Here is a 25908-nt window from a genome sequence, read left to right as displayed (position 1 = left end):
CTGGGGGCCTGCTTTTTTCTGAAGGGAAATGATGGGAAAGTGGATTTGGGGGAAAGGGGAGATGGGAGATAGAGCAGATTAGTAGAAGCACGGGAAGAAGAAACTTGTGTCAGGATGTAATATATGAAATAATTAATAATAATAATAATAATAATAGTGACAGTAAAGTGTTAATACTTTTTATATGTCAAGAATGTTAAATCAGAATCTACAGAACAAAGCCAAAAAAGTAAAGTGGTTAGGAGGACTATCAGAAGCACTCCACCCTGAAGAACTATTTCACCCTCAATTCTTCCAAGTCCAATGCTCCAGTCCCATCCACACCTTTGAGACAGAACCTCAGCAACATCCTCATAATCATATTATCTCTACGAGAACCCACAGGTCTTTGTCCCAGCTCCTAACTCTCTCACTGCCTGTTAAGCCTCTGGCCCCTGTTTAGAGAAAGAGGTAGGAAAAGACAAGCTTTTCACGTCTTCCTCAGATCCTCCAAATTGAATTCCCCCAGTCTCATCCCTAGATCTTTAGTAGAACATCATCTGCCTCCCCTTGCCCTTTGGCCCCATCCTCAGTGGACTGCACTGATCTAACACTTCTAACTATCCTTCCTGTCATGCTTTATTTATCCCATCCCCGAACTCCGGGAAATACTCTGAATTCACATGCCACTACTGCCAAGGAAGTAGGTTAGGTAACTGCAGATCTTCACCCCTCTTGCCATTCCTCACAATATAATCTCTTAGTCTCACACATATCTCTGCAGCAGAACACCTTTAGCAGTCTTGCTTCCCCTCCTCCACCATTTCCAGTGGCTCACATAGATCTTTCCTTCCAAGATTACTTGTCACAGTGATTGCTTTTTCCTAGCTCTCAACACCAGGATGCACTCTCTAGGTCACTATGATCAGGGAAGCAATAAGCTATTTCATCTGTGTATAGTTCTCCAAGCTCAACACCCCCATCCTTCCAGTTCTTTAGAAAATCTTCTGCTGTGGCTTCTCCTCACTGTCTAAATGTCCAAGTGAGTAACTAAATAGAATCTGATGGAACATTCTACTTCATTCCCTCTTATGGAGCCCCTTCATCATCCCCAACCCTTTGCCATTTCTAAGTCATAGGTCATAATACACAGAAATACATTTTGTCTGAAAACTCCTGTGCCCACATTTATTAGTAAAATAGACGATTTTCCTAAGGCCATATGCAGATATCACACTTTCCTAATAACCACAAAGGAATCAAAAACAAGGAATGAATCAATAAAGGTCTGGAGAGATGGTTCAGTGTTAGGAGCACTGACTGTTTTTCCAGAGGTCCTGAGTTCAAATCCCAGCAACCACATGGTGGCTTGCAACCATCTGTAATGATATGTGATGCTCTCTTCTGGTGTGTCTGAAGACAGCTACAGTGACCTTATATATACTAAATAAATAAATCATAAAAAATTGAAACCATGGGTCATCTGAAAGTGAAAAGTTTAGAAACTCAAACAGGAAATTCACAAGCAAGATTCATCAGCAGAATACAAAAGATGGGAGATAAAATAGCACACATTGAAGAAAATAGAGAAGAAACAGATACTTTTGTCAAAGAAAATTTTAAATTGAAATTGAAATAAAATTAACAAAAGTTCTGATATAAACCATCCATGAAATCTGAGACACTATGAAAAGACCAAATATAAGAATAGTAGGAATAGAGTATAGAGAAAAACCACAGGTCAAAAGAACAAAAAATACTTTCAAAAAAAATCATAGAAGAAAATTTCCCTAACCTAAAGAAGATGTCCATCGAATTACAAAAAGCATACAGAACATGAAATATACTAGATCAGGAAATAAAATTCCCTTGTGAGATAATCATTAAACACAGGAGGTACAGAGGGAAAAAAAACCTGAGAGCTAAAAGGAAAAAGCACTATGTAACATATAAAGATGGACCTGTTTGAGTTAGACCTGACATCTCAACAGAGAATCAAAAAGCTAGACAGGCCTAGAAAGATATACTTCAGAATTTATCAGACCACAAATACCACCCTAGTCTACTATACCCAGCAAAAGTTTTAATTACTATAGAAGAAATTACAATGTGAAAATAAGACAGAAAACTAAATTTAAGCAATATTTATTTACAAATCTAGCCCCACAGAAGAGGCTAAGAACTGAACTCCAATCTATAGAGGTTAACGTCATTCACGAAAATTTAGGGAAAAAGTAAATCTTAGACCAGAAAATTCAAAAGAAGAGAAACACACACACACACACACAGAGAGAGAGAGAGAGAGAGAGAGAGAGAGAGAGAGAGAGAGAGAGAGAGAGCATACTACCATCACTACCAGATGCAACAACAATTAACAGGAATCATTCACCATTGGTCACTGATATTCATAAATATCAAGTCAGTCTCAATTCCCCAAATAAAAAGACCCGGACTAACAGAATGAACACAAAAAAAGATCTATTTCTTTGCTTCGTACCAGAAACACACCTAAACATCAAGGATAGACCCCTTACCTTTGACAAATTCCAACACCTTTATGATAAATACCTAAAGATATTAGGGTTACAAGACACATACCTTAGCATAATAAAAATAGTTTATAAGGAGCTAATACCCAATATTAACCTAAATGGAGAGAAACTCAAAGCAGTTTTCCTAAAATTAGAAACAAGTCAAAGTTTTCCAGTTTCTCCATATCTATTTAATATAGTACTTGAAATCTTAGCTAAAGCAATAAGACAGTTGAAGGAAATAAAGTTTATACAAATTGGAAAGTGAAAAGTCAAAGCATATGTATATATTGGCAGATAATCTAATAGTATACAAAAGTGACACAAAAAGTTTCATCAGGAAATACCAATAGCTAATAGTCACTTTTAGCAAGGTAGCTGGATATAAAACTAACACACAAAAGTCAGTAACCCACCTATGTACAAAAGACAAATGGACAGAGAAAGAAAATCATGAGAACAACACCGTCAATATTATCATCAAATAAGTTAAAATATCTTTGTGTACTTCTAACAAAACAAAAACAAAAACAAAACAAACAAAATAACAATAACACAAATTTTGAATATTGGGATTTGAAGTCTTAGAGGAAAGAAATTGAAATTATCAGGAGATGTAAATATCTCCATGTTAATAGATTAACATAGACTTACCATAGTAAAAATAACCTCCCCAAAAAAGCAATTCATAGATTCTATGAAATTCTTATCAAAATTTCAGCACAATCTTTCTGAGAGCTTGAGAAGGCAATTTTTATCTACATAAACTAAACACAAGATACCCAGGATGGCTAAAACAATCCTGAAAAAAAAAACCTGTTTGAGGTATCACCATCCCTGTTTTCCAGTTGTACAAAAGACAGAATTATAACAATAAAAATAGAATGATATTTGCACAAAAGCCGATATGATGGCATTGGAACTGAATTGAAAGCCCAGTATCTCATCAATATAATTTCATAGTGTCATAGTTTCATAATTTCATTTGGTATTTTATAATGCTGTTTTGCTTTTTTTTAGTAGAATTTACTTAATTTAAAATGTACAATCACTATTTTCATAAATTGCCTCTGGGCTTAAGAGAGAGTTCTTGAAATCCTGAAAAACCTAAGTATTAATCCCAAAGACATTTTATTATTGGAATGTTTATTTTTTTTCTTCTGACCAGTTGGCTATTTAAACTATTAGAGCTTAAAAATACACAGGAAACTAAAACAACTTTTTATATTTTGATTACCTTATCAGTACTATGAAAATGCTTGTGAATTTGAAGAATTTTGCTAAGAGAGGTGTCATTTTGTTGGAGTCATATGGAGCTCTATGTATTGCCTCTACCTTCTTCTTCCCACTCAACAGCCTGAGATGCCATTACTCTCTTCTTGAGGTTCAGGTTTTACGAATGCATGTTTCCACAAAGAAATGCATTCTTTCTTGTGTACCACCCAAAACACCTCCAGAATGAGGCAATCTACACAATTACTAAGAATTAACAAATGGTGAATATTATCTTATTTTGCATTGCTAAGGTTCAAACTTGAGAACATCTTGCAGGCTAATCTAGTGTTCCAACAGTGAAATCTATCCAGGGGCCTCTATAATGGATCTGAAGTATGTGGTTTAACAAAGACTTAATAGGCCTTTTACTCATTTACTCATGTATGATGCCTCATCTGCACAGTGCTTTTAGCCAACCTAACTGGGGACTATATTGTGGCTTAGAATGACTTAATTGACTTGTATTCTATTTTATTTTCAAAAAAACAAACTGTTAGAGAATTTTGGTTCTCACCTAGCCTATGGAGGATAACTTTTAACCACTCCAAATGAGAAGAACTTTAAAGGTATCTTCAAAACAGATGCACTTTATTCTTTAGTGTAAATGTATTTTTGAAAACAGAAACATTAATAAATTAATCCTAGATAAATGTAACTTTGCATAAAACCAAATCAGATTCTCTTGCATGAATGTAGCTATAGGATGATTCTTGATATAAGCTCCCCCCCTTTCTCTATCCCTTCACCCTTCTCTCCCTCCCTCCTTCCTTTTTTCCCAATCTCACTCCTACTCTCTCTCCCTCCCTCTCTCCTCAGAAAAAAGAAGGCCTCCCATGAACATCTACCAGGCTTGGCATATCAAGTTCTGGTAAAACTAGGTGCATCTTTTTCATTGATAGTAAAGCAGGTAGCCCAGTTATGGAATGTGGTCCAAAGGCAAGCAACAGAGTCAGAGCCCCTGCTCTCACTTTAGGAGTCCCACATGACAACCCAGCTGCACTACGGTTGCAGATGTACAGAAGAGGTAAAGCCACTTTAAAGTACACATCTTTAATCTCTGCACTCTTGAGGCATAAGCAGGCAGATATCTTAGTTCACAACCAGCCTAGTGCACACAGTTAGTTCCAAGACAGTCAAGGATACATTAAGAAACCCTGTCTTGAAACAAACAAATTTTGCATTCGAATTATTTAATGGAGTTTTGTTCATAAAGAAGGATAATTCAAAGCAACATTGAGCTATGTTAAGCAGAGCCAGACCCAATTAGGCAAATTTAGAGAACATCATGGTCATAGCTAATTATCTGGCTAGAGGCCAATATTACAACTTTTAAATAGAGGGTATTTTCTGCTTTAGAGGAAAGTGGTCTGGGTGTGAAACATTCTCAGTATCATAGATTGCTTCTATTTAAGCCAATAACTTCTTTGGGTAGACCTCACTGGTTTATTTAGAATTTGTTCTGCACTTCTGTTTGCTGAGCCAGTGAACTTTTATGACTTCAAGGGCATTCAGGCAGAGTAATCCTTGTTTTCAGAACAGTCTTTGTCAGGCAGTAATCTAATGTGTTTATTTTTTTTTCTTTGCAGAAGATTACAAATTTCATCAACTCCATTACCACTTACTTGTCTTTTCGTTGTTTATTTTGCAATTGGGGTGGTGGCAGGAATGGAAGAGGACAGGAAGATAGACCTTGAACCATGAGGGATTGGTTGGCATGCAGAGGGATAGAAGATGCACACATGCACATGCACACATATATGTGGGACCATTTTTCCTATTACATTGAATCAGTGACAGTCCATTGAGGTAAAGGTTTTCAGTTACTAAAAACAAAAAGAGATTCATTTTATCCTCTTCATTGTCACAGAGCTCCCATCTATGAAATCCCAAGTTTAAATGAGTTAGCAACGAAGCCTCAAAGAGGCTGTTTTGAGGATACAGAGGTACCTGTTTGCATGGCTGAGGCAACAACTAAATGGTCCTTCCAATATCTTATGAGAATATGTAATAAGAACCGTAAGGCAAAGACTTACATTTCTCGGACACAGCACACCAGCATTGACTAGAAATTAAAGATTTTAAAGTTACTATAGGACAGCCTTTAGGAAATTATTCTAAAGCTTATTCCCCCATTGCTCCTAGAACTCTCGAAAGCTGTCTCTTCTTCCTCTGCAGGTGTCAGCTGTTTTGCTCAAACAACTTCCTTCAAGAACATATCTCTTCAATTTCTATTTGACAAAATGAATGAAAGCAGGGGATTCCGGCATGGCTGCTCGTTAAGACCATCTAGGTTCAAACGACTATTAAAGGAGGGACTTCTGTGTGAATACAGCTGCATAGCCACCACATTTCCAACATCTTTCCACTAAATCACAGGAAAAACAATCTCTGCTTGCAATCACAGCAAGAATTCCACCTCTTCAAATATTTATATTGCCAATGTCACTGGGTAGGAGACACATCTGAACATTGCACTTCTTAAAACACAGAGGCTTCTGAATGAATGAATCACAGCATATAGAAGAGGAAAATATTGTTGCACACACTTGAGTTTTATGAGAAGGAAATATTGAGAGCATTTGAACAATGAAGTTTACTCCTTTTACTACTTTCTCCCTGGAGGTGAGATATAAATACAGCCATCTGCATGTTTTTCTTGAAGATACTTAAGTCAGTGTTATATCCCTTGCCTCTTTCAGTCGAAGCTGCTTCATGCATTTAGATTATTCTATCACATTTTAATCTTTCTCTCCATTTTTTTTATCGTCCATTGATTTACCTACACAATGTGGCCTTTGGGAAAGACATCATGGTCCTGTAATCCATTTGAAGTAATACAAAGACCACTTTTATTATCAAATTCCAGACACACGGAGATCTCACGTATCCATTTCTGGGCAATTCCCTTCACTCCAAGGCTATTATTTTTCTGTCTTGTTACTAATTAAATTTGCCTATTATAGAATGCCATGAAAATGAAATCAATTTGTACAACCATCTTTCTGTCTGTTTTCACCCTACATAAATCTATGATAATCCATTGATATGTGCCAATATCACTAACTATATTTTCTTTTTAATTTTAAGTATTATGTTGAGGTTTTGTCTTCTTGTCTTTTACTGTCTATTATAATGTCATGTGCTTGTCTGAAAAACCTGGAGTTTACACATGGCTCTTGGTACTTTCCCCCAGGTTAATTCCAATTGTTGAATAAAGGAGCCCACATTCAATAGCTGGGCAGAAGAGTCATGGGTGGAGTTGAAGTTTTGAGGGCTTATGGGACAGAGGACCACAAGAGGAGAAAAAGGAAAGAGTGGCGATGGGAGAAGAAAGTTCAGGAAGAAAAAGGAAAGCTTCCATAGGCTAAGGGCCAGGAGAACATTGCCCAGAGGGCTGCCCAATTAGGGTAAGAGCAGATCAGATGCAACATAGCAAATAGTAAGTGAAAACTTGGAACTATTGATAGGAAAGAAGATTCTAACAGCATGGATAGGCAGTTAACCTGCTACTGTGCTGCATAAGGATATCTAAAAGTATAAGGCTCTGGAGTGTGTGTGTGTGTGTGTGTGTGTGTTTCATCTAGAGACATAAATGGATTAAGGTAGGCAAGAACCCTAGGCCAGAATTTGTTAAATATTTTTTGCTACAGTATTACATTAAGTTAATTCTTTCAAAATTACTCCATCTCTTGAGCTGAGTTTGGAATTACCATTAATAAAACACTACTGATATTTTCATGCAACTTTTTTTTATTCTATGAGCATTAACTTCCATTTTTGTGGGAGTGGAATTTGAGGACTATATAGTAAATGTATGTTTATCCTGAAAGAAATATTCAGGTAACTTGTCAAAGTAGTATAAGTAGTTACATGTTCTGGCTCTCATAGAAGTTCTATTGCTATATAGTTTCACTAATATGTGGAACTAAAACTTCTTTTATGTGATTCCCTGAAGCAGCTGAGGAAACTCAGCTCCAGTGTGGCTCTCCTTGTCTCTCTTTCATTTCTGAAAACATAGCTTCTGGTTTTGCTGTTTCAATGTGTTTAGTGCCATGAATGTTTACAAGTCATCAATGCTAGAGGAAGTAACAAGTGCAAGAATGTTTTCATTTTTTTGCAGGAAGATCATCTGGAAGTATGGTAAGTGATCATGGAACCTGGTACATGCAAAATGTTATAATGCTACACTACTTTTGTGACAATGTTTCCAGACAAGAATTGCAAGTATTTTTTTTTTCTACTATGCAATCTGAGACCAATAGGTAGGACTGGGTCTTCATCTTCTGGGAATCTGAGTTTGCACCTCTTGACAGCAAATTGATCTAAGTCAGCTCTAAAGATGCCAATAATGTGAAGCTGACAGGGATCAAGCACATATTATAAGTGAATTGCCAAAAGGATGTCCAGACCCTGGCAGAGAACTAAGTTAAAGAGCTGTCATCTCCCAGAAGTCTGAGTGAGCCACCAGTAGCTGTCTGTCTGGAGTAACTAGAAACCCTAGATCTTCTCTTGGATATTTCAAGCTATCCCTTCCAGCAAGATCAGGAGGTTTGACTAGCAGGGGATTACCCTAATAGTTGGTCTCTCTAAATCTACCTCTGCACATCTTTCCTAACTCCCTCCCTGATGGCTCTGCCTTTCCAATGTGTACTTTATTTGTTTTGGGGGCTGTATTATTTACTAACAAAAACCCTGCCACTCATCTGTCTCTGTCCCTCCAGTGCTGTCAAATCCTTATTGTAGAAGTGACCTTGCTGTTTAGCTCTGTATGTTCATGGACATACCATATCTGGTTCTTTCCCCTATCCTTTACTACTCATTAAGCAGGACTAATAAATCACACACACACACGCACACACACACACACACACACACACACACACACACAACACATTTAAAAATGCATACATATGAGAAAACAACACTAAATGATTTTGGTTTGGCATGTAATGATAGCAATATCTGGCTTTAATTGTATTTATTTGACAATTAAATTAGTCATATATCTTTAAGCGTTTTTCAGTTATCTATCTTCATTTGATTCCATTTAAATCTTGATGGATTATTATAATATTTCATGGTTATTTTCAGGGGAATTTTATGTATCCTTGATAAAGTTCGTTATTGGCTATATTTTTTAATGTATGTCCTATTATTGATTTACAAGTTTAACTGTTTTAGGGAAGAAAGTTCAGATCTTCTAAGGGTAATATAGCAAAAGTCTACATTAGGATCTCTAAGACAGAAGCCTGGGGGTCTTCTGATGGTACTGTAATAACATAACCACATATCAAGGAATGTTAGAAAGACATTTATTAGCACTCAGGCAAGGACACAATAACCTTCCTCTACTTCCCAACCTCAGATCTCCTTTCCTGGCTCTGCTTTCTGGATTCCTTCTCCACTCAAAGACTATAAACACTAAGCATAGCCAAGCAGGTCAGAATACTGTCTGATTGCTGCAGCCTTAACTGCAGTGGGACCTTTAATTCTTTTTACACTTTTTATTCATTCTTAGGGAATTTCACATTATATTTCCCAGACCCACTCATTTACCTTCACATCTTCCCTCTCCCTTACGACCAACCCCCCAAATAAAATCGGATAAAAAATATGTCTTGTCTTTCACAGTGTAACAAAGGGTATGCCTTTTTGTCCATGCATCTTTACTTGTAAATGCTCATTACAATGAGTCATTCACCTGTTTTGAAGCCTTTGGCTTCTCCTACACTATTAATACAGGATCCTCATGGTAATACTTAGATATTCCATTGTTGCCTTGGGTCATGTGGATCCTTAGGAGCTTTGGATCTTTAGGACCAACCTTTTCATGTGCTCCAGCAGATCACAGATTGAATAGATATTGGGGTGGAGAAACTCAAAGATCCAGATCTGGATTTGGGAAATAACTTAGTTGGTCAGCTCACCAATTCTCCTGTGCCTGCACCAATTGGGCTATATTTCCAGAACTTCCCTGACTTACACAATGCTGCAGCCAACATGAAGACATCTCTCTGCTCTCATGACCTTGGGCCAGACCACCTGCACATTTGCTACCAGGGCCAGCTTTACTGTGCTGCTCAGGAGAGGTGTGGGCCCAGCTCATCACAGTGAAGTTCAGACCAGGGACATTTGCACAGCCTTTGGGAGTAACATAGGCCTGTAACATCAACACAGTTCCAAGGTGCCATAGGAACACACACCCATATGTGGCCCTTGTAGCAGTGTGGGCCCAGATGTTTCAATGGCCTCAAGTGACAGTGCAGGCCACTCAGATTAGAATTTGTGTCATGCACAATCCCTACTCCCCCAATATCAACAGCATAACCCTCAGATTTCCACATAGTCTCTCATGGCAGCCCAGACCATGGACATCCACTTGGCTTTTTTTTATAACTTGAGCCATAAACATGGACATAGGCCCCAAATACAGCAGAATCATGGACGCAGACATGGCCATTGGTGAAATCCTGGGCCAGAACCTTACCGTGGCATCCTCATATGGGTCTATTTGTCACTACCATCCAATATCCAGTTCTACCTTTCTTCATAGTATGGGAAGACCTCAGCCATGCTTTCTTTCCCATCTCTCCACCATGATTTATCTTTTCCATCACTCCACCGCACATCTGTCCATGATAGTGGCACCCAAGGGATGTCTTTCTTCTGGCTACCGGGGTTGGTATGGCCAGCATGGGTGGTTGTGTATATTTCTTTTGGCAGCCCTGACATCTCTTTTACCATTTTCATGTATTTAAATGATATATAGCTTAAGATATGGATTTTGTAAAGGAATCTTTACTCTCTGTTCATTATGAATAGATTTTTCTTTTCCAATATAATAATGCCAATAAATGACTACCTCATACATGCAGTTAATTGTGTTATTCATTCTGATATTATGTTTTATTTTAGGTTCATTAATGAAAAGTAGCATGCTTCAAAAGAAATAAATATATATTGTATGGTTCAAAGTGAAATGGAACTGAATCCTGAGTTCAAGGAAATTAAGAGATCAAGGGAGTGGTGACCTCAGGGCAAGATTCCACCCAGTTAAGCTTATTGTTTGTCTTTGTATTGAACAAGGGATTGTTTGGACGTTTAATCTGGAATGAATTACAATCTAGAAATTAAAGGTATACTGTGATCTAGCTCTTGAGGCTGGAAGACATAGGTTTTTGTCCCACACTTTGAGGAACATGGCCATGAAAAGCTTAGGCCCAGGCAAGGTAGTGCTGTTTTTGAAGGCATGAAAGGGTCACGAAGGGAAGCTGAGCCTTGGTACTGTGAGAGGCCATGGAAAGCCATTTGTGGAGGTGCAGGCATTGATGTAGTTGGTGGCCTAGGACTGAAGGGTTCACACAAAGAATTTGAGTTAGCACCATGAAAGGAGCCTATGAGAGACTATTCCTGAGGCCTAGTTGCAGTGGATTACTGTGGCAGATTGAAGATGACAGTACCATGGGCTGATCACCAAGAACAGCAGCAACAGCAGTGAAGTGGAGTCAATAACAGCCTAAGATTCCTACAGAGAGGAAGAGCTAGAGAAGTGATCCAAGCTCTTTGAAGGAGCACAGAAGATCATGGGGGGTGGGGGGATACACGACATTGGAATAATAAGTTTTTCTTAGTCAGGGTTTCTATTTCTGAAGAAAATATCATGACCAAGAAGCAAGTTTTAGAGGGAAGGGTTTATTCAGCTTATATTTTTACATTGATGTTCATCACCAAAGGAAGTCAGAACTGGAATTCAAGCATGTCAGGAAGCAGGAGCTAACACAGAGGACATAGAGGGATGTTACTTACTGGATTGCTTCTCCTGGCTTGTGTAGCTTGCTTTCTTATAAAACCCAAGACTAACAGCCCTGGAATACCACCACTCAAAATGGGCCCTCGTACCCTTGATATCTAATTGAGAAAATATCTTAGAGCTGGATACAATGAGGTATGTCTCTATGACATCTCCAGCTTGTGTCAAATTGACACAGAAACCAGCCAGTAAAAAGCTGAAAAATGGAAGTTGCCTTAGATACACTGAGATGTTTGAGATACCAGAACCATAGGATACTAGCTGAGGAAAGCTGCTAAAATGGGGTGGAACCAGCCCAAGATAATGAAGTTTGTTGCTGCTGAATGGTAGATCTGCCAACCGCAGTCAACAAGAATGAAAGAAGTTGGAGATGTGAAGAGTGCTTTGACATCAGACATGGAGATATGGGATTTGGAATTTACCCAGTGGGTTTTCTGTCTTGCCTTGGTCCAATATTTTTGATGTTGTACAAGATTATAGTTAAGTGCATAAATCTCAGAAGAGACTTTGAACTTTGTATTCTTACCACTGTTGAGACTGCTATAGCTTCTGATGATTTTGAAGTTGGATTAAATGTATTTTGCATTATACTATGACCAGGTTTGTTTCGCATAGACATATGTGTTTGAACAAGCCTATGGTGATCAGTGATCGGAATGTGGTGATTTGAATGTGCTTGACCCAGGAAGTGATACTATTAGGAGTATGACCTTACTGAAGTAGGTATGGTCTTATTGGAACAAGTATGGCATTGTGAGAGTGGGCTTTAAGACCCTCATCCTAGATTCCTGGAAGCCAGTCTTCTCTTAGCTGCCTTCAGATATAGATGTAGAACTCTCATCTCCTCCTGTACCATGTCTGCCTGAATGCTGCCATGCTCCCATTTTGATGATAGTGGACTGAGTTCTGAACCTGTAATCCAGCCTCAATTAAATGTTGTCCTTATAAGACTTGCCTTTGCCATGGTGTCTGTTCACAATAGTAAAATCCTAACTATGACGAATGGACACACACCTTTATTTCCTACATTGTGTAAGTTTCCCTACATCATTTATTGATTAAACATTCTCAAATTAGCTAACTTTATTTTCATTGTACTAACCTTTACGTTTCCTTTGGGATTTAATCCTAAATATTTTTAGGAGTTTCTATTTTTTTTACCTCCTTTAATTTTTCTAAGGTTATCATTGTTAATTTTCACATGTAAACATTTTTTGTGTCTTGATATTTCTGTATTGCACTATCTTTAATACCTGCTTCTTTGTATTTATTCATTAACAATTTTTCTACTTTCAATTTTTTTTATCATGAGACAAGTAGTTCTAAAAATAACTTAAATGATATCTGCCTCATAACATTCATATCTACACAGAATCCCCTTTCCATTCAGTGCAAGCTAAATATAGTTGACTTCTGCAGTAAGGGTTATTTGAATTTTTTTACATTAAAACTGCACTATGAAGAACTCACAAGTTAAAGATTTATATGTCAAAGTTAACCAATTCCAATGTTTATGCACTCCAATGAGCAGTCGAAGTAATTCTGAATCTGTGGCATTTCCTTTTGGACTTTACTATTGCAATATCAAATATTTTTATTAAATATAAACTGCTCCCTTAAGTAATAGATACCTACTAGTGAACAGCCTAATCAAGTGTTTTGTGCAATCATGTTAATTGAAAATGTGCACATACATCGCACCATGTTCCATGTACCTTCTTCATTGATGTTGCTGATGGTTGTCTGGCACAATCCATGATCGCACATAGGTGGCATGATGCTACTTTAGTTTCTAGTCACACTGCTTAAGACAACAGTGGACTCTGGATGACAAGTCAGTGCTCTTTCCATGATGTGCAGGGAACAGTAAAAGAGAAGTAAACAGTTATTTGTTGATATCACAAAGGGTTATAATCAATCAGCGGTAGTTAACTATCATTTAATCTCTTGTTATTAAATTAGTTGTGCTTCTTTTCAATGGTCAATTAGTTAAGGTTGGAACTCATGCCTGTTATTACAGCACTTGGAATTCTGAGGCAGAATGAGTACTCAAAGTTTAAACCCAGCTGAGGCTTCAAATAGAATTCAAGACCATACATAAAGCAAAATGAAGAACTAGAAGGTTTAAATCAATAAAAGATGGGAGTGAGCATAAATAAAGTTCAGTGTATGTTTAGCCAGGAAGAGCATCAGAAAGGAACCCGGTTGCAGTGGTGGTTCCTTTGCTCCTGCCCCTCAGCTCCCCCTCCTTCCTGGAGAGTCTCTTCAGTTGGTTTTTTCCCTAACATCCTCTTTGCTAGGTTTCTTATATTTCATAGGCTTTAGTCATAAATTTTCTCACATATGGTGACCTGTAAAGGAGAAAAATATCATCCCACTGTTCAGGAAGCCAGAAATAAATGATGCATTAGCCAGAAGGGTTATTAAGAAGGGTTATCACCATTCAACTCATCTCTCACAATGAAGTTTTGTCCTTATGCTTCTGCTTCATAGGCTCTGAGGGAAAAATGCCCCCTGTCTGTCTCTGCTGATTTCTGGAGTCTCCACATGCCTTGCACTCTCTGGCTTAAAGATGTGTCAGTATAGCATCTGCTTCTGTTTTCATATCACTTTCTAAATACTGTGTATGCACTGAGATAAGGATTCTAGTGTTTGATTTGTGCCAACATAAATCCAGTAGGCTGCTATATCTATGGTTAGTAAGATTATAGTACGAAGATTATATTTTCAAATAAAGTCAGTTCTTACTTTCTGAGTAGACATGAATGTGTGGTCTTAGTTAGGGTTTTACTGCTGTAAAGGGATGCCATGACCAAGGTAATTCTTATAAGGGCCAACATCTAATTGTTTAGAGGTTCAGTCCATTATCATCATGGTGGAAAACATGGCAGCATCTAGGCTGGCATTTTGCTAGAAGGGCTGAGCATTCTCCATTTTGATATGAAGAGAGTCAGAAGAGACTATGTTTCTCAGTCAGTCAGGGGAAGGCTCTCTTCTGCACAGGGTGGAGCTTAGAACATCACTTCCTCCAATAATCACACACCTATTCCAAGAAAAACATACCTCTTAATAGTGTGATTCTCTAAGGGATAAGCAAATTCAAACAGAGTCTATTGGAACCAAACCTATTCAAACCACTACACACCCTATTCAACTCTTTATACTTAAACTTTCTCTTTCATTGTTGCTAGGAATAAAAGTGTGTGTATCTGTGTGTGTGTGTGTGTGTGTGTGTGTGTGTGTGTTTATACATGTGTGTGCATATTATAATCAACCCTCAGTTTTGTGGCATGACTACTTCTCTGACCATAGTTATATTAAAAGGAATATTTTTTTATAACTTCAGTATTGGCCATGGTTTGCTAGAGTTTCACATTTAGTTTTTTATTGTTTCTAATACATTTTTTGAACTTTCAATCAATCATGCACTCCACTATTTTTATTAAGAAAGATCTAGTGCCATTCTCTCCTATGACCTTGAACATGTCTAAACATACAGAGTTTCCTATTGTTGATACTAAAAAATGCTATATTTTGAAACTGCATCTACCTCCAGGTAGGATAATCAAGCCAGTGGAAACTTAAGTGAAGTTTAAAAACAGAGAATGGAGTCTGAACCTCATGAACTCATAGTCTCAAACTCTGGGTGTTATTCTCTGAGTGCTTGAAAAAGAATGCATTATGACTGCTCTGTGAGTTTATTCCCTGAGATATTAACATACAGGTTATACTGTAAAATGTTGAAGGAGTAGTGGAGAAATGGGCATTTGTTTGACATGACATACAAAGAGAACTTAGAAAATCTGATATGAAAATTACATTGAAAATAGCTTGTATATATGTTGATACTTGAATATAACTCATATGTTTTGATTACACCCTAGTTATAAGTATAGTTCGATAATAATTACTACATGGATAAACTAAACTTAAACCCTAAGTTGACCAATTCATATTGAAAAGCACATCATTGGTTCACAAACAGAGGTCTACAGACAAAGACAGAAAGAGAAAACTCATTTGACAGTGTCCAAATAATGAAAGATGAAAACAGTTAAAAATTATGACAGATACTGAAGAACTTGTATGTATTTGGTACAGTTCTATGAATTCCTATGTTTTTATTGTCAAACATTAAAACATTCTAACAGCAAAGGGTATACTGTAGTCCCATTTGACTTTTGAAGACCAAGTAACTGAAAAGTGATTAAACAATGGCATCAGTAACATGGGAGACCCATGTTAGACAGCCAGAGTCTCTCCTCCAGATGTATGTACTATTTGTATTTGGTAAGGAGAAGCAAAATTTGCAGCTTCTTGCTCTAGCCGCACCTTAAGATCACTAATCAAAGAAGGTTATCAATTTAACTTGGCCTTAAGAAGGAATTTTAATAAAAAAATAAATTTAATGGATACATTTGGAAGAAAGAAAGGATAAAAGTGGCATAATCACGACCCAGCAGAAAATAGAAAATTAATAGTCTACTTATATTTTAGTTTTCTTTAGATTCTTTTTCCAATTTTAAATGTTATTTTAATAATCAGATATAAAATAACCCTAAAATTCATTATTTCGACATGCCTTAAATTTTGTTTAAGTCTTATTTAGAAGAAAAAAATTTATGAAAAAATATTTACTGTTCACTTTCTGGGATTTAAAATTTTAATTATAGTACTTTTACAACATTATTTTACAGTACATGACTGAACATATACCTTCATCCATGTAAATCTAGGACTGGGACTTCCAGATGTTGCTTAAATTATCTCTCAGTTACATGGGCCTCAATTCTGTTATCTTTAACTTAAAGCTGTTTGTTTTACATGTGCTTCTATTTGTATAGCTAGGGTGGTGCATGTGTTGTATATGATTTATTTGGGTAAGTATTGTGTTCTTGAGAGTCCTTTCTGCATATTTATAGTGTTATTTTAATGTATAGATCTAATAAATCTCTCATGTTTAAACAATTTTAATATATCTCTTCTTCAATTTCTTTGAAATCATTTTGTAACTTGACCGGGAGTGGCCACATATTTCTGCTAGTACTTTGTTTCACATACCTACCACTCTATCTTTTATGAGGTTTAAAATGTTTATTTTAGAGAATCACCAATATAAAAGATTTTTGCAATTCCTTCTAATTTTTATTCCACTCTAAATGGGGGGTGACTGTGGGTGGAATTTGTGAAATTCTATGTCCTCCATTTTCAACTTAAGTCTCTCCAGAATGCTTGCACGTTACTACATATCTGTGCTACTGATTTTTTATCTTACAAAATGATTCTTTCATATCAGTTCTCAGCTTATCTGATTGTTAAATTCTCACTTTGATCTCTAAATGCTTTAAGCCAGTGATATTTACCAGATCTGGAGACATTTTGTGAAATTGAAATGAAACCCCTAATTTATTCTCAGTGAATTATGGTGCCTTGATACTCCCCTGATTAAACAGGATAAAGGAGATGAATCAAGTAAATAGCAGCAATACTGTGTGCTTTAATTCATCATGTTACTTTAGTTGTCATGATACAAGTAGTAATGTAAGGAAAAGTATACTCAGGGCAGATACATGTTCCATGTTCAATTGATTTCTAGCATTGCAGAGTCAAGAGGCTAAATACCAGACTCTAGGTTGAACAGCTCTGTGACCAATTGCTTGAAAAACACCAATCAATTTTCCCCATCTCCATGACTACAAATAATTAGAAACCTCAGGAACCTCTGTCAAATCATGAAATAACTCCAGTTTTGGAAATGATCTGCTCTAATTCGTCTCTAGATATTGAAGCCTCATATCATTAAGAGATCAAAGTTAAAAGTAGAATTTCTGATATATTTAGCCTAAAGACATTTATTTTCCTGAAGTTTACCATAAAGTATGTGGTTACTTAAAAGATTGGAGTTAACTTATTCTTAAGCTGGATTATTAGTGTTCATATTTTGACAGAAACATTTTGAGATAAGTAAATCTCTCTAACTTATTTTTTTTTTCTTTTTTTCGGAGCAGGGGACCGAACCCAAGGCCTTGTGCTTGCTAGGCAAGCGCTCTACCACTGAGCTGAATCCTCAACCCCTCTCTAGCTTATTTTTATCATTAACAGTAATTTAATTGGGAAATTATCATAATGAACACATCATATAAGGTTTTTGTAAGGACATAGACCTCTTAAAATAAATTATATTAGAATTCCAATAGAGAAGCATTTATTACACTGCCTTGTAAGAGGCCAATAACATACTATCAGACCTACATCTAAAAAGTCAATGTGATTATCCTATGTCCAATCTCAGATACTTGATTTAGAGTTTATTGGCAAATTACAATGAAATGCCTGGAAAAGTTAATGATGATGATCATTTTGAATTTAAACAGACTTCCTAGGTAGAAAGTTTCCAATATAGAACATATGGTAAAAATTTTAAGAATTAACTTTTTCTTACAATGTAATATGACGGCATTAAAAACATCCAGGAGGCTCAAAAAAATGAAAAAAGAACAACAAGGAGTTAGAGAACACCTTCACATATTCGGTTTTGTCTCTGTGGCTATTTGCACACGAGGTATATATCAGTTATAATTTTTATGTAAATATAGCCTGAAATAGCTCATATATTGGAGGTTTGGTCCTTAATGCAAGCAGCATTCAGAGGTTGAGTTTAGAGAAAGAGATTAAAGCCTATAGGCCCTGACTTCATAATTAGTGGACGCTTGTAAGATTAAATTAGGGTAGACTATAAGAGGGTTGTAGAATTTGGAAAGTAGATCATGGTTGTAGGAAAATTATCAGACATCTCTCTTTTGAGGTTCTCCTATCCTGAATTCTCCTTGTTATAGCATGCTGAAACCCGGTTTCTTGAAATGAGCTTCATTCTACCACATGCTTCTTGACATGTTGACCAGGCTTAGATCACACCCCAAGGCACAGACAACTGAATAGAACAAAACCACTGAAAACGTTTGTGAAAACAAATATTTGCCCCTTTAAATTCAAGTTTGCTAAAGTAGCTGTCAAGTGGTGAAAATGTGGCATATGCAATGCCCAAAGCCCATATTTCTTTCATGTCAAATAAATTCCACTCTAGTTTCCCATTCCAAAAAGATTTATCAGTTAGCATAACCAAGCACTGCAATATTTAATGCTAATATTCATGTTACCTTCCCAATAAGCCAACTACTAGCCAGCTTACAACAGAAAAAGTATACAAATTTATTTCTGTTTTCTTCATGTTTACTACTTACACTTTTCCTAGACGCAAACCAAATCCTTTTAGGCAGATATAGCTTCCCAATAGTTTCCTTGTTTCCATGATGTTCCTATATACATATTTGAATGTTGAAAATGGCATTGCTTTCGCCAAACGAAGAATAAGTTTATTATATATGTAATATAAGTGTCACTCTTCTGAGAAATCTTGCAGTTTTCTAAATGTGGCACCAGTTTTTTCCACCATATTATCTACTGCCCTCTGCCCTCAGAATCCTCTAGGCCAAATTATACCAAAGTAGTGTATAGTCTGTGGAATTTTACAATGGCTAGCATTATTCTGATTCTACAAGGCATTTTACTCCAGATTTCTTTGCCAAAGGTACCTGAGAAGTTAGTCCTGATATTTCACTTCATATACAGTTCTAAATACTTAATATACAAAATACATTGCTGATGCTCAAACTGTCCTCAGTTACTACCTGCTGATCCTTCCACACAAGAGGTTACCAATTTAGCATTTTTAATTTCTTTTTTCTCCATTTTTATTGAATAAATTTTATTCACATTTCAAGTGTTACTGCCTTTCCTGGTTTCCCATCCATAAACTCCCTATCACATATCCCCTCCCCCTGCTTCTGTAAGGGTGTTCCCCCACCCTCCCACCCACCCACCCACCCACCCACCCCGAATCCCTGCCCTGACATTCCTGAACACTGAGTAATCAAGCTTAGGCAGGACCGAGGGCTTCTCCTCCCATTGATACCCAACTATAGGATGAGGTCATTATGCAGATGAATGTAGGTACAAGATAAAACGAGACCTTCATTGGATGAGAAGGAAGGATGGGTGGGAGAAAATTTTAGAGAGAAGGAGAAGAGTAAAGCAAAGAGGGGAAGAAGCATTCTAGAGAACATGGAGGTGGATGTTAAGATTCCTCTCTGCACATTTACAGGTTGCTATGAATAGTCTTAAGAGATGGATGTGTACAAGGCTTTGTATGTCTAGGTGGGCAATTATATCTTATCAATTGGATTAGAGGTTATTGTGTTGTATGTTCTTTCATGTGGCAATTTAATTGAATTCCAGAGAGTGTCTGGAGATGGAGACACTGGGCCACCACGGAATTGGGATGTGTGTGTCTGGCATGGTGGGAACCTGCCTTGGGAACTAGACAGGTAGAGAGATTGTTGCCAGGCTCAGAGAGTAGCCATTGGCAGTGTGATATGGGATGGAGCAAAGCAACTGAGAAATTTTGCTAACTGAGATGAAAATATCAAACAGATGTCATGGAGCACTATGGTGCTGGACCCAGTACAGGATAAAATAAACCATTTATTTAATTTTACAGCAACACCCAACACGGCCATCCTCTGCTATATTTGCAGCTGGAGCCATGGGTCTGTGCATGTGTAGCCTTTGGAGGATGGTTTAGAACATGGGAGCTCTGACTGGTTGGTATTGTTCTTATGGGGTTGCAAACCACTGCAGCTCCTTCCATCCTTTCTGTAACTCCTCGAAGGGGATGCAATTCTCAGTTCAATGGTTGGCTGCAAGCATCCACCTATGTATTTATCGTGCTCTGGCAGAGACTTAAGAGACAGTTATATCAGGCTCCTGTCACCATGCACTTATTTGCATCATCAATATTGTCTGGGTTTGGTGGCTATATATGAGCAGGATCCTCAGGTGGGGCAGCCTCAGGATGGCCTTCCCTTCAGTCTGCTCCAAACTTTGTCTCTATATTTCATCCTGTGAATATTTTTATTTCCCATTCTAAGAAGGATTGAAGTACCCCCACTTTGGTTGTCCTTCTTCTTGAGCTTCATGTAGTTTGTGGATGGTAGCTTGGGTAATCCAAAATTTTGGGCTCGTACCCACTTATCAGTGAGTGCATACCATGTGTGATTTTTTGTGATTGAGTTACTTCACTCGGCATGATATTTTGTAGTTCCATCCATTTGCCTAAGAATATCATGAAATCACTGGTTTTTAGTAGCTCAATAATACTCCATTATTGTCTATGTCTAGTCTTCTGTTGAGGGACATCTGGGTTCTTTCCAGCATCTGGCTATTATGAATAAGGCTGCTATGAACATAGTGGAGCATGTGTCCTTGTTATATGTTGGAGTATCTTTTGGGTATATGGCCAGGAGAGGTATAGCTGGGTCCTCAGGTAGTACAATGGCCAATTTTCTGAGGAACCTCCAGACTGATTTCCAGAATGGTTCTACCAGCTTGCAATCCCACCAACAATGGAGGAGTGTTCTCTTTCTCCACATCCATGCCAGCATCTGTTGTCACCTGAGGTTTTTATCTTAGACATTCTGACAGGTGTGAGGTAGAATCTTACAGTTGTTTGTTTTGATTGGCATTTCCTTGATGACTAAGGAGAGAATTTTTTGTTTAGTTCTGTAGCCCGTTTTAAATAGAGTTATTTGATTCTCTGGAGTTTAACTTCTTGAGTTCTTTTATATATTGTATACTAGCCCTCCGTCAGACATAGGATTGGTAAAGATGTTTTCCCAATCTGTTGGTTGCCATTTTGTCCTGTTGACAGTGTCCTTTGCTTTACAGAAGCTTCGTAATTTTATGAAATTCCGTTTGTCAATTCTTTATTTTAGAGCATAAGCAATGGTGTTCTGTTCAGAAAAAAATTTCCCAAGTGCACTTTTGTTTGAGGCTCTTCCCCACATTTTCTACTATTAGTTTGAGTGTACCTGGTTGTATTTGGAGGTCCTTGATCCTCTTGGATTTGAGCTTTGTACAAGGCAATAAGAATGGTTCAATTTGCATCCTCCTACATGCTGACCACCAGTTGAATCAATACCAATTGTTGAAAATGCTATCACTTTTTCACTGGATGATTTTAGCTCCTTCATTAAAGATGAAGTGACCATAACGTGTCGGTTCAGTTCCGGGTCTTCAATTTTATTCTATTGATCTACCTGCCTGTCTCTGTACCAATATCATACAGTTTTTATTAACACTATTGCTCTGTAATACAGTTTGAGGTCAGGGATGGTGATTTCCCCAGCAGTTCTTTTATTGTTGAGTGTATTTTTCACTATCCTGTTTTTTTTTTTTTTTGTTATTCCAAATGAATTTACAAATTGATCTTTCTAATTCTGTGAAGAATTGAGTTGGAATTTTTCTGGGAATTGCATTGAATCTGTAGATTGATTTAGAATATTAATCTGGCCAATCTATGAGCATGCGAGATCTGTCCATCTTCTGAGTTCTTCCTCAAGTTCTTACTTCAGAGACTTGAAGTTCTTGTCATACAGATTTTTTACTTCCTTGGTTAGAGTCACCCCAAAGCACTTTATGTTATTTGTGATTATTGTGAACAGTGTCATTGCCCTAATTTCTTTCTCAGTCTGTTTTCCCTTTGAGTAAAAGAAGGTCACTGATTTGTTTGAGTTAATTCTGTTTCCAGTGACTTTTCTGAAGTTGTTAATCAGGTTTAGGCATTCTCAGTTAGAATTTTTTTTAAGTCACTTAAGTATACTATCATATTTTCTGAAAATAGTGATATTTTTTTCTTCTTTTGTTCCAGTTTGTATTCCTTTGACCTCCTTTGTTGTCTGATTGCTCTGGGTAGGACTTTGAGTACTATATTGAATAGGTAGTGAGAGAATGGGCAGCCTTGTTTAGTTCCTGAGTTTTGTGGGCTTGCTTCAAGTTTTATTCCACTTATTTTGATGTTGGCTACAGGTTTAATGTATATTGCTTCTAATAATTTTAGGAATGGCCCCTGAATCCCTGATCTTTCCAAGACTTTTAATGTGAAGATGTACTGAATTTTGTCAAATGCTTTCTCAGAATCTAATGAAATGGTCATTTGTTTGTTTGTTTTGAGTTTGTCGAAATATTGGATTAAATAAAGAAGTATTGAATTTTGTCAAATACTTTATCAGCAACTAATGAGATGATCATGTTTTTGGGGAGTTTATTTTTTGATTTTTTGAGTTTGTTTATATAGTGGATGACACTGAATGATTTCTGTATATTGAACTATCCCTACATCCCTGGGATGAAGCCTACTTGATTGTGATACATGATCATTTTGACACGTTCTTGGATTTGGTTCTCAAGAATTTTGTTGAGCAATTTTGCATCAATATTCATAAGGGAAATTAGTCTGAAGTTTATTTTCTTCGTTTGTTTTTTGTGTGGTTTAGGAATAAGCATAATGGAGGCTTTATAGAAGAAACTGAGTCATGTTTCTTCTGTTTCTCTTTTGTGGAATAGTTTGGACATTAGGTTCTCTATGAAGGTCTGATAGAATTCTCCACTAAATCCATCTGGTCCTTGACTCTTTTGGTTGGGAAACTTGTAATGGTTGATTCTATTTCTTTACAAGTTAGGGGACTGTTTAGATGGTTTATCTGATCCTGATTTAACTTTGGTAATTGTTATCTGTCGAAGTTGTCCATTTCCTCCAGATTTTCCAGTTTTGTTGAGTATAGGATTTTATAGTAGGTTTTGAAGATTTTTTGAATTTCCTCAGTTACTGGTTATGTTTCCCCTTTCATTTCTGATTTTGTTAATTTGGATAATCTCTCTGTCTCTTCTGTTTAGTGTGGCTAAGGATTTATCTATCTTTTTGATTTCTCAAAGAACCAGATCCTGGTTTTCTTTAGTCTTTGTATAGTTCCTTTTGTTTCTACTTTGTTGATTTCAGCCATGAGTTTGATTATTTCCTGCTGTCTACTCCTCTTGGGTGTATTTGCTTCTTCTTGTTCTAGAGATTTTAGATATGCTATCAAACTACTAGTGTCTTACCATCACAGTTTCGTTTTGGAGACAATTAGAGCTATGAGTTTTCATTTTAGTACTGCTTTCATTGTGTCCCATAAGTTTGGGTATGTTGTGCCTTCATGTTCATTAAGTTTTAAAATGTATTTAATTTCTCTCTTTATTTCTTCCTTGATCAAGTTATTATTGAGTAGAGCATTGTTCAACTTCCATGTGTATGTGGATTTTCTGTTATTTTCTTGTTATTAAAGACCAACATTAGTTTGTGGTGATCTGATAGGAAGCATGTGATTACTTCAATCTTCTTGTATCTTTTGAGTCCTATTGTCCTGTTTTGGAGAAGGTACCATGGGGTGCTGAGAAGAAGGCATAGTTTTTTGTTTTGTTTTGTTTTGTTTTGTTTTGTTTGGATGAAATGTTCTACTGATATCTTTTAAATCCATTTGGTTCATAACTTCTGTTTGTTTCTCTGTGTTTCTGTTTAGTTTCTGTTTCCATGATCTGTCCATTGCTGAAAGTGGAGTGTTGAAGTTTCCCACGATTGTTTTGTGAAGTTCAATGTATGCCTTGAGCTTTAGTAAGGTTTATTTTTATAAATGTAGCTGCCATTGCATTGGGAGCATAGATATTCAAGATTGAGACTTCATTTTAATGGACTTTTCTTTAAATAGATATGAAGTGTCCTTCCTTATCTGTTTTGAAACTTTTGGTTGAAAGTGACTTTTACATGATATTAGAACGGCTACTCCAGCTTGTATCTGGGAACAATTTGGTTGGAAAATTGTTTTCCAGCCTTTTACTCTGAGGTAGTGTCTGTCTTTGTCACTGAGTGTGTTTTAAGGATGCAGCAAAATGCTGTGTTCTCATTAAATATCCAGTGTGTTAGTCTGTGCCTTTTTCTTGGGGATTTGAGTCCACTGATGTTAAACAGATATTAAAGAATAGTGATTGTTTTTCCTGTTATTTTTGTTGTTAGAAGTGGAATTATTTTTGTGTTGCTATCTTCATTTGGGTTTGTTACAAGATTACTTTCTTGCATTTTTTTAGGGTGTAGTTTCCTTCCTTGTGTTGGAGCATTCCATCTATTATCCTTTGTAGAGCTGTATTTGTGGAAAGATATTGTGTATATGTGGTTTTGTCGTGGAATATCTTGATTTCTCCATCTATGCTAATTGAGAGTTTTGTTGGATATAGTAGTGTGGGCTGGCATTTTTGTTCTCTTAGGGTCTGCATGACATTTCACCAGGATCTTCTGGCTTTTATAGTCTCTGGTGAGAAGTCTGATGTAATTCTATCATATCTTCCTTTATATGTTACTTGACCATTTGCCCTTACTGCTTTTAATACCCTTTCTTTGTTTTGTGAGTTTGGTGCCTTGATGTGATGGGAGGAGTTTCTTTTCTGTTCCAATCTATCTGGAGTTCTGTAGGCTTCTTGTATATTTATGGTCATCTCTTTCTTTAGGTTAAGAAAGTTTTCCTCTATAATTTTGTTTAAGATATTTACCGGCCGTTTAAGTTGGGAGTCTTTGCTCTCTCCTATACCTATTATCCTGAGGTTTCATCTTCTCATTGTATCCTGGATTTCCTGGATGTTTGGGTTAGAAGCTTTTTGTGTTTTCCATTTTCTTTGGCTGTTGTGGCAATATTTTCTATGGTATCTTCTGCCCTTAAGATTGTCTCTTCTAACTCTTTTATTCTGTTGGTAATGCTTATATCTATGACTCCTGATCTCTTTCCTAGGTTTTCTATGTCCAGGTTTGTTTCCCTTTCTGATTTGTTCATTGTTTATTTTTCCATTTTCAGATCCTGGATGGTTTTGTTCAATTCTTTCACCTGTTTGTTTGTATTTGCCTATAATTCTTTAAGGGATTTTTGTGTTCCTTCTTTAATGCTTCTACCTGTTCACTGGTGCTGTCCTGTATTTCTTTAAGGGAGTTATTTACATCCTTCTTAACGTCCTCTAACATCATCATTAGTTGTCATTTCAAATCAAAATCTTGCTTTTCAGGTGTTTTGAGGTACTCAGGGCTAACTGTGGCAGCGGACCTGTGTTCTGATGATGCCAAGTAGCCTTGGTTTCTGTTGCTTTGGTTCTTTCCCTTGCCTCTTATCATTTGTTTATCTCTGTTGTTAGCTTTTCTTGCTGTCTCTGACAATGGCTTGACCTTCTTTTAAGCCTGTGTGTCAGCACGGCTGGGAGTCCAGCTCTCTCCCAGGGTGATCTGTGTACAGACAACTGTGGCACATGGTCAGCTCTGTGTGTAGACAGAAACCTGAAGGGTCCTGTCCTAGACTGCTCCTTAGTTTTTATGTCCTGAGTTTTCCAGATGAGTTCATTTTAACC

This window comes from Rattus norvegicus, chromosome 14, assembly GCF_036323735.1.
Source record: "Rattus norvegicus strain BN/NHsdMcwi chromosome 14, GRCr8, whole genome shotgun sequence".
In the NCBI taxonomy this organism is placed as follows: domain Eukaryota; kingdom Metazoa; phylum Chordata; class Mammalia; order Rodentia; family Muridae; genus Rattus; species Rattus norvegicus.
This window is presented reverse-complemented; position numbering follows the sequence as displayed.